The following is a 17,410-nucleotide window of genomic DNA, read 5'->3' as shown; positions in this document are numbered from 1 at the left end:
TGCATATCTGATTCCTTGGATTTCCGGTATAACGCTGGCTTGCTTGGTAAATCTTTAACTTTGGGCTTTTCTTTATTTCGCATTTCACTGTTTTCCTTGGGTTGCGTGTTGTTGGTGAATGGTGATTGTACGGTTTATATTTACCTTTCTGATTGCAGCGCTGTTGTTCAAATTGATATGATTGATTTGGTTTTATCAAATTACTGATAAAAACAAATCAGTAAATTAGTTTAGTAATTTTGGTGAAACACTTCACTTATTCGCATTGAATAATTCTCTATTCCCTCTGTTGTGCTGATTATTTGTAGTACAGTTTGGGAGTGCAAAATAAGGGCCTACAAAGATCACTCTTGAAACTTGTATTGGTTCATTTACACTTGAGTTACTATATTCTTCTAAAAGCATGTGCGAGGACACATGCTGTGATTTCATAAATCTTGCTCGGGGAGGGCCTGCAAACTCCATTTGAGAGGTATTTATTCTTCTGTTTTCTGTTTTCAGTTTGGTTTTCTGGGTACGAGGAAAAAAATGAAATTCGAATTTTTAGAGTAGATGTATCACAAGTATGTACCAACAACTTGTCATGATTTCATAGAGCTTGTTGCTTCAATAGGGTATCATGATAATGTCAAATTCCACATAACCATCGAGGTTTCATCCAGTTTAGAATATCGCTGAAAGTTGATGCCCCTGATACTAATTTTCATAGCAATTCATGGTACTAACTAAAGGAATAGATGTTCCTAATATTGAGGCAAATATTGCCAGTACCAGAAGAGAAAATGCAGAACAAATCATGATTGCTCAAGCACATAAGGTTCGTCCTTAAGGTGCTCTGATTACAATACTTACTTTCTACTGGAAATAAGTTTGTAGTAACTGTTGCATGCAAAGCATTAGTATTTTTTAAACTGCTCTTCTAATATTGCTATGTGTGTATACGGTAAAAACCGGATGCGAGGCAAACCGGTGGTGCGAGGGGACCGACTGATCTGCCTTCTTCGTCATTGGAACAACCAAGCCCGGTGACCCGAGCATTCGTGGCCGTTGGTCCGTATAGCCGTTGGTCCGTACGGCTGTTGGTCCGAGTAGCCGTTGGTCCGTGTGGCCGTTGGTCCGTGTGGCCGTTACACGCGAGCCACGTGCCAGTAGCGTCCTGTCATGATCAACTACCCACCATGCGTGTGTCAGACGGCGCCGTCAGTCTAATCCCACCAAATCCGTGCAAAGCTGTCCTTATTATTATTATTTTATTAATTCATATTGGATGAAACCCATGGAAGTCACACTATAAATAAGGCATATCCCCCTCCTTTGTAGGGGTTGGCTTCTTTATTTTCCAAGAACACTTGCAATAGAAAAATATATATGCAATCTCTCTCTTAATATCTGATCCGGCCAAGGCCGTTTGTTTCCATTTACGTTGTGTTTCTTCCATTAAGTATTCAACATGGCTTCTAAACGTTCATGTTCGTAGCAAATTAAGCAAATCACTGTTACTAGCAGTTTTATTACCAAATACTCACACGCTTATTTTCCGCTATCAAATATACATCAAGATCCAAGCACATATCCTATACCCGCGTACAAATTCAATTGGTTTCCTAATTTCGGGGTAAACAGTTTGGCGCCCACCGTGGGGCTAGGATAATAGTGGTTTTTGATCTTGATCTCTATCTTACCCATCAAAATCAGAAACATCTACTGTCCGTCTCTGAAAAAACGGACCAAATGGCTAACAGTGGGCAATCTGGTCACGTCAACAACAACGAGATCGTGGCCGAAAATGAATGCAGCGGGCCACGAGGATCGCCAAACCCCACTGACCCTTTAAATACTAACAATTCAATTACTTTGTCCGGGACACAAGTCCGGAAAGAACCGGATACCCCGAATGATAATATTGACTTGCGTTTAATTTTTGAAATGTTGTAGGAACAGAGAGCGGCGATTGCCGAACAGGGAATCGCAATAGCCCAGCTGCAAAACGGAAGGGGTAAAACGACCCTGGAAAAGGCGAAGAGTGTTGCTGAACCCAGAAGAGATGAGGCACGGATGGTTGAAAGCAATGGCTCCGGAGCTGGTCCATCCACCGAGGTTCTGAGAATGCTCGAAACGTTGGCGAAGCGGGTGGACTCGACCGAAAAAAGGGTGGAGACATACAACTCTCGGGTGGATCAAATCCCGGGGGCTCCGCCTATTTTGAAAGGGCCGGATTCAAAGAGGTACATCCAAAGGCCTTTTCCTCCGAGTGCAGCTCCGAAATTGATCCCGAAGAGGTTCAAAATGCTGGATATCCAAAAATATGATGGCACAACGGACCCTCACGAACACGTGACCTCATACGCCTGTGCTATAAAAGGCAATGATATGGAAGATGATGAAATCGAATCCGTGTTGCTGAAAAAGTTCGGGGAAACTCTGTCAAAATGAGCATTGACTTGGTACGATCATCTGCCCGAGCATTCAATCACTTCTTTCGAAATGTTCGCCGATGCCTTCATAAAAGCACACGCCGGAGCCAAAAAGTTGCAGGCTCGAAAGGCGGATATTTTCCGTATAGCCCAAAGTGACAAGGAGTTATTGCGTGAATTTGTCAACCGGTTCCAAAGGGAACGAATGGAGCTCCCCCCGGTTCCGGAGGAATGGGCCGCACAAGCTTTCACAAAGGGGCTCAATGTTCAGAGCTCGACGGCTTCGTTCAAATTAAAGGAAAGCTTGCTGGAATACGAGGCTGTGACCTGGGCGGATGTCCATAACCGATACGAGTCAAAAATTCGGGTAGAGGATGACCAACTCGATCTTCCCCCGGGGCCCGTAAAAATGAACAAAAGCTCGGAGAGATCACGAAATAATTACGAACTGGAGGCCGGACCATCGAGGGAAAGGTATCGGCCATACTCTCGAAAACCAAGCTTTAGGTCGGAAAAATCAAGAGATGGCCCAAGTCATTTCTCCAGGCGGGGGTGATAAACGGGCCGAGTCCCCGGTTCAGGTATACCACCGAGGAGTCAAACGAGGAGGCCACGGCTGTGAAACTCGATCTCACAGATGAACTTCGCGAAAACGCGTTGGTCCGTACTGCAACCCAGAAGCAGAGAATGGGAAGGTACTACAATCGGAGAACCAATTTTTGACATTTCTAAGTTGGGGACTTGGTGCTTCGGAAAGATACCTTGAGCACCAAGAATCCCAACGGAGGAAAATTGGGTCCGAACTGGGAAAGACCGTACAAGATAACCGAGGTAACGGGCAAAGGATCGTGTCAGCTGGAATCCGTGGACGGGCAGCGATTGTGCAACAACCGGAACGTGGCTCATGTGAAGGGATATTACTGCTAAGGTATGGACACCTCATGTTTAACCTTTTTCTTTTTGCAGGAAGTCAAGTACCGGATAAAGTTAGGATCTAGGTCTGAAAACGCGTGTTGCACTCTTTTCCTTAGTACGGTTTTGTCCCAAAATGGGTTTTTCGACAAGGTTTTTAATGAGGCAACAAGTACAACGTGTTACTAAACAAAATAAGGACAAACGGCCGGGAACTCGGGGTCACGGCCTACGAGTGGGGGCTTGATAGCGCTCGCCTGATCTTGCAGCTCGGATAAGCACTAAGGGACTTATACCCACATCGAGGTTTACCCCGGTTAATGGAAAACGGAGGAGCTCAACAAATCAAGACCGGACCTTCTGCATTAGCCTTCGATGTAAGGACCAAACGATCATAATGAATCGTGTCCCATTTAGCATTTGCTACGGCAAAGCTAAGGCCCGGTCACCGACCATAGCCTTCGATGTAAGGACCAAACGATCGTAACGAATGGTGTCCCGTTGTATATTTGCTACAGCAAAGGCAGAAGGAATTAAAATTCTCATATGTACAAACATTTTGCAAACGCAAAGTCATCAAAAGCTGGTATAACAAAATCTTGGGTGTCTTTCTGTTAAAAGGACTTCGCCCCGATGGTAACCGCCGTATTCCGGCACTGCCCCACTCACATACTCTATATCGAGGATTGTGCCCGAAATTCGATAAAGGCGACAAGGTCACAATGACCCAAGACAAAGCTCGACAAATTCCCCCAAAACGGGGATTGCTACATCAAAAACTTTGCCAAGGTTGAAAAAATACTGACCCTAAAGAAAATGCCTATCGTAATTCGGAGACATCTGAACTTATGAAGCATCGGATAAGTCCCACGGGCACGGTGAATTAACGACTATGAGTCGACCAGTCCTAAAACGGACCAACGATCATGACAAAAATAATGGCAAACATTCAAAACGAAGAAATAAGAAGGTAACGACGAGCTGACAGGGCCACCGGTTTCAGAATTTATCCACTCCCCGTTACTCCGATAGATCGGAGATCCGGGAAGTGTGGGGCTATCTGTATACGGTAAAAACCGGATGCGAGGCAAATCGGTGGAGCGAGGGGACCGACTAATCTGCCTTCTTCGTCATTGGAACGACCAAGCCCGGTGACCCGAGCATTCGTGGCCGTTGGTCCGTATAGCCGTTGGTCAGTACGGCTGTTGGTCCGAGTAGCCGTTGGTCCGTGTGGCCGTTACACGCGAGCCACGTGCCAGTAGTGTCCTGTCATGGTCAACTACCCACCATGCATGTGTCAGACGACGCCGTCAGTCTAATCCCACCAAATTCGTGCAGAGATGTCCTTATTATTATTATTTTATTAATTCATATTGGATGAAACCCATGGAAGTCACACTATAAATAGGGCATATCCCCCTCCTTTGTAGGGGTTGGCTTCTTTATTTTCCAAGAGCACTTGCAATAGAAAAATATATATGCAATCTCTCTCTTAATATCTGATCCGGCCAAGGCCGTTTGTTTCCATTTACGTTGTGTTTCTTCCATTAAGTATTCAACATGGCTTCTAAACGTTCATGTCCGTAGCAAATTAAGCAAATCACCGTTACTAGCCGTTTTATTACCAAATACTCACACGCTTATTTTCCGCTATCAAATATACATCAAGATCCAAGCACATATCCTATACCCGCGTACAAATTCAATTGGTTTCCCAATTTCGGGGTAAACAATGTGGTGAACCAGGCTGAAGAATATGCACCAGCCTTGGCAGCCAGAAAGAGACAACCTACACAGTACGATGGATGTGAGTTGACTTATGATTCACTCTCTTAAGACTTATGTTTATTTAGTAATTCTGGTATGGCCTGATCAAATACCTAAGAAACTTTTCACCGTAATCAGAAGCAGCATAAGTGTGCCTTGAGCTTTTGCATTATTCATTATTTCATGTTGAAGATAAGCTTTAAGGATCATTTCCATGGGGAGTTAGTTATAATTTAGAACAGCTTTCTCTAACTGTTCTTCCAATTCAGTAGTAATAGATAATTATGGTATGCTTATTTTCGTGCAAATGTAAGCAACAAAATGAGTGGCAAATGCCCGGAAGCTCTACCTTTCTGCCATCACAACGGACGGTTGGTTCTTTTCCTCCAGACATCTTACTTGCTTTTGCTTTTCAATGTTTGAATTTTCAGGGTTAAAGCTTGATTTTACATGTATGGTTCCTTGATACTTATGCTTTGTTATTTTGCATAATTATGACTTAAAGGTGATTGACATTTTTATTTGTCAAAATCGAAATAAATTTGGCTAAGTGTAGCTTTATCTAAGCTTAGCCTATGCTCTGAATTATGGAAAGCTTTCTTTAACAGTGTCATACTATGCTTTATTTCTTACAATGGTGATGGCTACTCTTACTTGCAGCCATGCTACATTCTTTTAGTCAAATGATTTATTTAATCCCCCATCCCCTTTTCAGAATTTCTCTCTTTAAGGTAGAAAGTAAGGAAATTATATTTGGGTTGGGTTGGGAGAAAGACTGTTCTCTAATACACTGTGCGAAATTAAAAAAAGAGGGAAGATCCTGAAAAAGAAATGTCTTCCACCTTTTCTTCTTTGATAGATCAAATAATCGTTTAATTAAAATGTGCCAAGAGGGTGCCAAAAAGATTCCACACAATTCTATAACTTTTTGGTAATTTAAATAATATCATTTAATCAGTACCTTATATACAAGTGAATGAGTGGCTTAATCACAATTATCAAACAAGCAATCCGAAGTATATGAATCTTTGTCTTCCATCCCGCCTAATCTTAAGATACTAGATGCCAAAGCCCGTGCCACCACGAGCACAATATATATTTATAATTTTGTTTTTATGTAATTATAAAAAGAATTAATATATTCTATAATATTTCTTGAAAGTCACGTATGTAAAGATAGAAATTTTGGGAGCACGGGTTCAATAATTTGTGTCACGATGTTATTTCTTTTTTGAGTTTATACGACTTTATTTAAGAAAAAGGCTAATAGACAATTTTTAAACTACAACAACAACAACATACCCAGTGAAATCTCACGATGTGGGTGTCACGACCCAACCCCGTAGGCCGTGACTGGCGCCCTAGTTGGGCACCCTGATGTACTTATTCAATCGAATCACACACAAATAGCATATACGGCCATAAATACTATATGCCGTCTCAAACTATATCAAACTAATTCAAACACATCTCAACACAACCGTATGCGGATATATATATCAAAAAACCGGCAAGGCTATCAAATGTATCAAAAGCCTACAAGGCTATCAAATGGCACAACGGCCCAAAACATATACAAATGCACGCCGACAAGGCTGCCATAGCGAATAGGGTCATACAACCACATCTGAACAGAAGTAGGCACACACACCCACAAATATGTCTACAGACCTCTAAACAGACCAACCGAATCATATGGCGGGACAGGGCCCCGCCGTACCCCTGAACGAATATATGCATACATAGCGAACAAAATATATATACCAAAAGTGTATGCTCTGAAATGAGAAGAGCGCTCCAAATAGCAGGAGAGGGTGTCCTAAACTGGTGGATCACCGAACTGTACGTCTGTACCTGCGGGCATGAAACGCAGCCCCCGAAGAAAGGGGGTCAGTACGAAATATGTATTGAGTATGCAAAGCAGAATATACAGAAGCAAACCTGAGACATAAACGAAATAGTAGTACAGAGAATAGGTACAAATCCATCGTATCAAAATGTTTACTTTAAAAATATATAAGTCATGCAGAAGGTACAGAAGAATATGGTCGCTCGCCCGTCGATGGCGCCATAACACAGCATCACACCAGAAAGATTTCAATTCTCCGAATTCCCGTCACATATCATAACACAGCATAACGCCATACACACCATAACATCATATATAAGTGGAACCCGACCCTCTTTGGCGAGTAGCTCGGTGAACCATAAGCACAGCATAACTCCGGAGTATATCAAAGTGCGCACGACAACAGAACCGGCCCGGGACTCGGCGAAGGGATAACAGAATGCACGAGTAGAGTCGTGAGTAGTCATATGCAAAAAATCATTATCACAAACTCAAACATAAGTAAAAATGATCATATTCGAAATCGGAATAATAGTCATACCAAATTCTTTCAAAAGTTCTCCGAATCGCATAAAGGAAAATAGCGGGACCCACGAACGGGTATTGACCCGAGTCGGGCCCGCCTATGGAAATCATACTCATTATACATCATGCAAACTCCTATAAAAATATTGGAACAATCCGAGCCTATATGCGAAAGATATGGCATCCAAAAGTTATGGAATTCTCTAAACAAACTTTTTGTGCAACATTTGGAAAACGATTATTTCGAAGACATAATGGTTCATATTCTTATCAAATCATACATAAGAGTGCCAAGAATTATATAAGGATCATATCATGCAGGGATTTCGAATTTGGAATTTCCTTAAGGCTCTAGTCTAGCCTATGTAAAACTAAGGCATGCCAAAAGAAGGAAGGTTGCTTTACATACCTCGAACGCACTCCAAGCTAGCCGATCTAAAGTTATTCCCAATCTACGCCTCGGGCTCCCCAAGGTCTACAAATATGTCAACGAATATCCCATATTAACCATAGGCACTTAAGCAATTATTTATTCCAAACTAACTCTAAATTCTACAAAAAATTCGGCAGCATTTCCCCTGTAAATAGGCCAACCCGAGAATTTAACTCGCTCAAAATCAACAACAACAATCACAATAACCAACCTAGAAACATCGATAATCAATTCGAAAGGCAATATTACATTAATACTCTCTTTTTCATCATTCAACAACATTCATAATAACTAACTCGACGGCTTACATTCAAGCCACAATATTGCTCGTGCATCCAATTTCCAACCCGAATCCTTACCAACAATATTCAAGGACATCCTAAACATCTCACAAAATTTTTCCAACAAGCCAATAATTTATTTATTTATTTATTATATGGTGGCCGAAAACAGTCCCAACCGTGAGCAGCCCCTCTTTACCACATTCCTCATTTTCAAGTCATGATTTGTATCACAATCCACAATGTAACGATATCGTTCTCATAAAATATACTAATTACCTCAACGCACAATAACCCTCAAATCAGCCCACACAATTTCAACATCTTTCTTAAGTCATTAAATGCTCATTTCCAAACTAGAATTCATAACGACGATGATTAAAACGCTAAGCGATGTTAATGCGATCTTCGGCATATTATATGACCCACATTCGTCCACACTACACATATACATATGTTGATGGTTCTCATAAATAAAGATTGCATTAAGTGCACAAAATTCTCCAAATCAGTCCGCACATTTACCATATCAATTTTGGGACATTAAGCTCTCATTTTCAACATAAAAGTCATCACAACAACCATTACGACGCTAAGCGATATTAATTCATTCTTTGCTACAAAATGGAAGCTATATACACGGCTACATACCCACCTATATACATACATCGATAGTTCTCATTCATTTCTTCACCCTACAACAACCAACATACTAAATAGGATTAATTCTTCACTTAGTCACCACACCCATTTACACAACTTCACACACCATACACGACCCAACTTCCAACATACTACATTTCATGATTTTCATCCATATTAACATACTATAATATGCATACAACATTTATAACACATAAACAAGGTTAGAACTCACCTTTCTTCTTAAACCCACAAGAAGGCTAGGGTTTGCGAATTCACAAAACGGATGACCCAATCGCTCCAACAACACTTCCACGCTACTTAGGGACCTCAAAATAGTTGATTTGAACCAAGGAATTATTTTTGGAGAGGCTCAATTTGGATTTGGTTTTTTTTTTTTCTTGGTGTTGGCCGAGAATGGGAGGAGTTGTTTCTCCTTCTTGATATATTTTTGTCTAAGTGTTGAGTGAAGAGCAAATGAATACTTGGTCATCTATTTAGTTACCACAAAATATCTACAAGCCCTTGGCCCACACATGTGTTGGACCATTTAAAATTGGCCACACAATGTGTGGGACCAACTCCATCATACACGGCCACAATGGCCTTGTGCACAAAATTTTTTAATTCCAATTTTATGAATTGTGGTCCCAATTTTTCCTAAGTGTTCAATGCCAACAATTTCATATATAACTTATGTCTCAAAATAAAATCAAGGGTCAAAAGTCCCGACTTCAAATCCCGGAATAGTCTTGGCCTTAATTTATCATAGTTAATCCGGGTTGTCCCAATGTATAAAAATACGGGACGTAACAGTGGGGTCTGGGGAGGGTAAAATGTACGCAGACCTTACCCCTATCTCGAAAGATAGGGAGGCTGCTTCCGGAAGACCCTCGGCTACACTTTTTAAACTACACGTTAATCAAATTTGAACCAGAATTTCAAAACTTATTGAATTTTTAACTACTTCTAAATACGGAAACGTCATTTGAACTACCATTCCCCTAGGCTAAAACGTGAAACTTTTTATACATATGGTGATTATGTATATTGTGTCATATAACATGGGCATAGATGCGGGGCATAGATGCGGTATAAAATTTCTATCTTTTTTTTTTTTTACTTAGCCTATCATAAGTATGTACTAATAAATTATTCTGATTATTATGGTGCTCCGTATATAATTAGAAACTTAAGACATTAAAATGCCTTTTGAGAATGTAATACCCATCTTAGTTTCTTTTTAGGATATTAAACAGTGCTGCAATAAGCATCCGAGTAATTTATCAGTTGTAACAATATTCAATTAAATTGATTATAGAATTACTGTTGGTGAGGTAAGATATCACCCATGAAACTACAAAATGTAAGCAGTTGTAATAATAATTTAAAAAAAATGAAGCTTGATAATAATATATTCAGAACTACTTTTGAAAAACTAATCCTTACCTGTACTTTCTCTGTCTATTGAATATTAGTAATACAGGAGTACAAAAAAAGCTATGGAGATTGGAGGGAGAGATGAGTAAGAGACTGACACATTAAAGTGTAATAGGGGCCACTTTTTTAGGACAGTCATTTAAAAATGCTGCAAATGCAGCGCGTGGTATATAAGTCCAACTGAATGAATTCACTATTATTGACTTAATGAGGGATACTTTGAGAATTACATGGATATTGCTTGATTTTTTAATATGAAATTCACATTTTTTTTTTGTTTTTTTTTACATGAGTGGGAGGTGGATGACGAAACCACCTCCAAACTCTTGCTTCTAATAGAGTAAAAATAAAAAGTCTGCACTAATTCTAAGAAAGCGATAGAGTATGAGACCAAGCATGGAGATCCGGTGAAACTCTTTTTTTTTTTCTTTTTCTTTTTTTAAAATTTATTTTCCCTTCTCAGTGTTTGTTTTGAAAGTGGGTGATTTGAGTTCAGAGAAAGAGTGGTAAAAGGATAACTGAGAAAATCACAGTAAACTACAAAAGCAATATCGATAGTCAATTTGACTAATTCTCTAAACTAAATTGGATTAGATAACTCAATATTTTAAAACTAAAATTTACATCTTCAAAAACTATAAATTGCAATTTTCTTCATGTTAATGAAAATTTATAATTTAAGATGTTGGTGAAAGTTTGCATACTTTGAATCTCGATAAGCGAAATGTGTAATGTAAATTTGGACATAAGGATTATTATTCTTTTATCACGCTCCTTGTGGAATAACAATCTCTACATTAATAATCCTTTAATCTCGGGATTAAACATCAAAATGACACATTTGCCCTTCTCCAAAAAAAAAAAAAAACTGCAAAGTCTTTTTAAAAATCGAGGTTAAAATTAAAAATAAAAGTTTATCCCACTTTATCTAGTTTTAACCAATCACATATTTTATGTTGTACCCCATATATCCTATTATTTATTAGTTTAATAAACCAAACAATATCTATCAATAAAAGTATACCAACTATTCGTCATTATTAATCCCAGCATATATTGTAATACTATCATTATTAATTTTGGTAGTATAATTTATTCACCAACCATAGGACTCCTAACTGTCTCTCTTCCTTTCATCCCTTCTCTCTAGAAATCAATCAAAAACCAAAAAGGTAAAGTCAGCTTTGTTTTTCCTTCCTAATCTCCCTATAACCTTCAGTGCCAAAAAGATATGTTGGGGAAACTTTACATAGACAAGCTTTGTTGTAATCCTCCCTAATCTCCCTATGAAATATATGTAGCAGTACTTTTTAAAATTAATTCTAAGTGAAAGGGAATGTGAGAATGGTAATGTAAAGACAGAAGCGCAGATAATATGTCTTTTGTGAGCCATTTTTTGTCGGTGATTTGAGTGCATGCATGTGCCTGGCCATTAAGGGCGGATTTTTGTAACATGTTCCATTTCCACAATGTTTACAAGTTAGATCTTATTTAGTACATGCCATCTAAACACAAAGATAAATCGTTATATCATATAAACACACAGGATCCATCCTTTTTAATTTTTACACAGGATCAGCTGAACTTTAGATCTTGTAAGTTACACTTAAAGATTATGTACACGTTGAACTCTTTATTTTATAGTTTCAGTTTCTGCTATTACAAGATATCGCGCTGATCAAGATAGGGATTTTAATCGATTTGACCGTATGAAGCTCCAATTTTCTAGGATTGCCAAGTCCAGGATGTTCCACATGCAACAAATATATACTACTTCAAATAAAACATGGCACAGAGTCACAAACTAAGCTAGCTGGCATTCACCAAATAACAGCTTAAGCATTGTTTCATGTTTCATTTCCACCTTGTCATGAAACTCATATTTTATTTATTAACATTCCCTTAGAACACAAAGGTAAATTTTAAAAAACATAGATAAACAGGAGCAGATCTATATGATGAATAGACTCAGAGCTGATCGAGGAAGTGAATACAGGTCTGGCGCGGAATGCAAATAGCTTCCAAGGGCATGTGCTTGTTCAAAGTGATTCTAGAATCATAGCATGCATCGAAATTTTCCTTTAATTCCAAACTTTTCCAATCAAACCACTGAACCAACGAACCTAAAACCAATGAAACACTGCGTAAGCCCATCGCGGCACCGGGGCATGCTCTTATTGGTAGCTTTAAACAAACCGCGAATAAGAATTCCAATTTCTTCATTTCGCATAGCAGAAGACTTATTTAAGCTATTGGAAGAGAAGATTTCAATTACAGTTAAACGGCGAATAGCCCTCCAGAGATAGTCATAGGGAGCCCAAACAACGGCTGTATAATTGAAGGAAAACTTATCTCCATCCATACTTTGAGGACGATTTGCAAATATGATATCGTTCTTTGTAAAGCATTCTTCCACAGCAGATGGAGATGACACAACAAGAATATTTCGGCAGCCAAACCGGAGATATAAAACAGGGCCATATTTAGTTGATAAGGAGGTTAATGTTTGATGAAGTGAATTTTTTATAAGGTAAAGATGGCCTATTATTGGAAGAGACAGAGGACTAGGTGGTAAACGTTTTCTGGGATGAAGCAAATGTTTCAATAAAAATATACTAACAAAACATAGCAAGATAGCTAAGTAGTAGTTCAGATTCTCCATGTGCGAAAAGTTGCAACAACAAGAAAAATGTAGAGCGTAGAAATCAGGGCAGTGTAGTTTATTAAACAGATGTGCGTTGGACATTAGCAGTTGGACATTAGCAGAGTATATATCAGGCGGAATAGTCTGGTAAGCCCTGTACTTGTCTATTTTTGTCATCCCGATCGATTTAGTTTGACAACTAAATCCTTCTGCCTTTTAAAATTGAACATTTTAAATGCCTCTGACCGTTGACCAAGCACATGTAGCATTAATCATGCTGAGTTGGAAAAAGTGTGTGAGATTCATGCATATTAAGAACCCGTTTGGATTGGCTTATAAGTTGCTGAAAATAACTTATAAGTTATTTTTAGTTTTTTTTTTTGGTGTTTGGGTGGATAGCTTAAAGTCATTTTGTGCTTAAAATAAGTTCAAAAAAATAATTGGGCTCGTTTGACTTAGCTTATCTAAAACAGCTTATAAGTTATAAACTAAAAAAATAAGTTAAGCTACCCCAACTTATTTATTTTTACTTATAAGTTAGCTTTTTTTAAGTTCATCCAAACAGGCTTTAAGAGCATGAATGTAATAATTTTAATTTAAAATATAAATATTTTAAAAAGGAAAGAAAGAAAAAAAACAAAAAAAAATTAAGGAAAAAAAAATTCCCAATCCTCACCCTAAGTTTTTCTTCTCCCTTTCGATTTTAGGACACTCAGCCCATCAACTACTACTTCTTCATGTAGTTTTTTTTTTTTTCTGTTCTTGATCAAGTTATTAGTCTGAAATTGAACCTTTGCATTACACAAATCTTCGCCGACGGAGCAACATTTCGATGCAAGTCGATCTCTAAAATCAAAATCTTCTCAATTGGGTATGTAAACGGGCGTGAACTTTTAAGTTTTACAATTAGAAAATAGCTATAAATCTCGGGTTGGTGTTGTTTTTGTATAACCCGAATTTCAGTAACAATTGAATTTGTAAGTGAGATATAAAATATGTGGATGAATTTTAATCTATTTTGGGTTGGTAAGAAATGCGTATAGATTTGTTTGTTATAATATATATATGTGTATGTGCTAATGCCGTGAATAAGTATATTGAGATTGGTGATTTAAGCTAAATATATATATTAACAATGTACTTTGTTGAATGGATGAATAAAGCTAAAGAACACTAAAAATTCGGATTAAAACCAGAGATAGAGAGAGAGTGCTTCAATATATTTTCTATTACAATGTTCTAGATCTGAAAAGTTAACCCCAAAAAGTGGGAAAATATCTCCTATTTATAGGTATGGCTCATGGCTTTGAATACAATACAAAAGCCCTTATGAATAAAGAAACCCTAAAAGGATAAAGTAGGACCGTACGGTCTGACACCCGTACGTTTGTCAATATAAAATGGCAGAACAGTTTTTGACGTGTGGCAGCTCCGCAACCGGCTATCCGGACAAACAGCCACGATGATCTTTGGACCGGCTAACCGGACCAACGGGCACGATGATCTTGGACCGGCTAACCGGACCAACGGACCCATGACCTTGGATCGGCCTACCCGAAAAAACGGACATGCTTTCCCTCTCTCGGGTCAATTGCATCCGACACGATACCTTGGTATGAAGAGAAAAACCGAACATGCTCGTACTCATTTGGTCATACCCTCGGCTCCAAGTTAACCGGTCAAATATTGACCCGATTTTTACCGTATACAGTTTTCTGCTGCGAATTGCAAATAGCTTGAGAGGTTGCAATGTCTTGTGCTTGTATTGGGTATGTTTTTAAGTTTTCGCTGAGCAATCAATCCACAGCTAGGCCATTTTTATACTAGTTTGAACCGGAGTAGCCATTGTTTCCGTCGGATACTTGCCAGAGTAGACAATCAACATAGTTTTTTTTTTTTTTAAGGTGGGGAATTTCCATGTGGCATTTTAAAATGACGTGAAAATGATGTGTAAGCAGTTGTATTACACGCACCATAACCAGGTTGAAAAGGGGTTTAAAATGTCCAATTTTAAAGGATAAAAGGATTTAATTGTCAAACTCATAACTATGAAACCGGAATAATAAAAATGGACAAATACAGAAGCCAGCCAGATTATTCCACCTTATATTATCCCTAGTACCATGAGCCTGAAGTTGGACATTAGCCGTTGGACATTACCAGAGTAATCATTTAGTGTGTGTGGAGACAAAACTTCGCAAGCGATGATCGTATATCTGACGAGACAAAATTTCGTAAGAAAAATTCGTAAGCAATGATTGTATAGCTGACGAATTTAAGTAATCGACAAATTCACAGTATGCCAGAGAGCAATTGTATGATTGCACTAGTAAAGCACTGTGGGTGCCAAGCACGGGCCCATTATATATTTTCAACGGTATTTACTTGCAGATAAATCTAGAAGTCAAAGAGTAAACTATTATTTCAGTTTATGATCCTCTACATAATTTTAGAATGAGCAAAAACTATTTTGGTATAATGTCATTAGTTAACAATTAGTATGTAATAAAATACAAATTTTTTTGCTAATATATTTCATGGTCAACCCTTTATCACTGTTTCTTTTGTACTTGCAGATTAATATATAAAGTCTTTAAATTTTCAAACATGTGTTAATCTAGTTTTAATTAGAACAAATAAATTACTCAGGAAAAACAATATTAAAGGCAATTGGCTTTTTGTTTTCTCACGGCAAGTTGGCCTTAATTTTACTCTTAACTAAAACTACTTTTTGGTTAATTATTTTTATTCAGTAACAGGTTCTAACCAAAAATAAAAATAAAAGATTTCAGCACCGTGCCTAAAACAAATACGATTAACTTGATCATGATATGTTTTGGCAAAAAAATCCTGCCCCTTTAGACACATATATTTCATGTATAATTGAAAGCAAGATATATTTCTCCTGATGAAACTACTTTTAATGTTTGATTTTCTAATACTTGGATGCATTTTCCTCAAAGAAAACACTCTCTGCCTATTAAAAAAAATGTATATTATATGTTAATTTTATCCAACTTTATTAACTTATTATGTTGTATTAGTAGTTTTATTAACATGTGAATATTATACTTTCTTTAAGCAATTGTTCAGGAATGTGAAGAAGCGCACATAAGAATTTCCAAGAGACGGACCAGGTACCTATGACCAGGGGCGAATCTATCCATTAAAAATAGGTCACATGAATACATGATCACCTGACTAAACTCAATATATTATGTATATAATCCTTAAAATATATCTAATATTAACTGAAGGAACACTTGGTTAAACTAGACTGAGTGGAGCACTGGTAAGTGTTGGGTTTAATCCCTTGACGTTGTGGGATTGAACCCTATTAAATGCACTTTTGCGTCTTTTTTTCAAAAAAAAAAAAAAAATCAAGGTGAACTCATCCTCTTGAAATCATGTATTCGCCTCTGCTTATGACATCAGTAGTTTGATGCCTTTCTAAACATTGAAAAGAGGCCCAACACTTGCTGGATTTATGAAAATGCAACTGTATATCTATTGTAAGAAATTGCTAAGGAAGGGGCAAAATGAGACTTGAAAAAAGTGTGCAATGTAATGCATTAGCCGTACATGGACGGAATGGAAATTAAACGGAAGAGTCCTACTTTTCCAATTAACACAGCCGAACAACTCAGCAAGGAAAATTGATAATTTCAAAATTACCGCTATATCGGCAAGGAGGACAACGGGAAGGAGGGGAAACTATCCCTTATACAATAGTAGTAAAGTAAAGTAATAGTAATAGGATAAAATAAATGGAAAATTATGCATGATTTTCCACAATTATTATGCATACATTTTTTTGACCTGTTCATCAGCCACGTACAATTCAAAAAGGCTTTTAATTATCCATAATTATTTTCAACAACCCAACATTTCATATGTCTTTGGAAGAAAAAAAACTTAAGAACATTTAATATAATTAAGAGGTTAAATGAGTGATTTTTGAGTTTTTTTACATAGAATGTAAATGAGAAAAATAGGAAAAAGGTCCAAAAAAAAATGAGAAAAAAGATAAATGATTTTCTAGGCTATAGAAAGATGCCATGTCATATTGTCTATGCCTAGTTTTATTATATATATATAGATATTATATTGTAGTATCACTTTAATAAAGGATGAAGCAGAAAAATAAAAATTGAGAGTGAAAGCGAAGGCTCACGGACTCGCGAGCTTAACAAACATTTAGTAGTTTAACTATGTTTTTTTAGTGCAGAAAAGATTCATTTAAAAGGATCTTGTTCCGATCAATCTCCAGTCTCCACCCACTTTTTACGGGAAAAGTAGTACTCCCTCTCTCTCAAATTATTTATTGTGGTTACTAAAAATAGTTATCTCAAATTATTTGTCGTTTTAGAAATTCAAGATACAATTAATTACTTTTTTTCATTTTATCCTTAATAGAATTTTGTCATTATAAATGACATAAAGCTAATCAAATACCTCTTCTAATGTAAAACGAAAAAGTAACAAATAATTTGAGACGGAGAG

The sequence above is a fragment of the Lycium barbarum genome, chromosome 2 (assembly GCF_019175385.1).
Source record: "Lycium barbarum isolate Lr01 chromosome 2, ASM1917538v2, whole genome shotgun sequence".
Lineage (NCBI taxonomy): Eukaryota > Viridiplantae > Streptophyta > Magnoliopsida > Solanales > Solanaceae > Lycium > Lycium barbarum.
The sequence above is the reverse complement of the archived record's forward strand: the minus strand, read 5'-3'. Positions refer to the sequence as shown.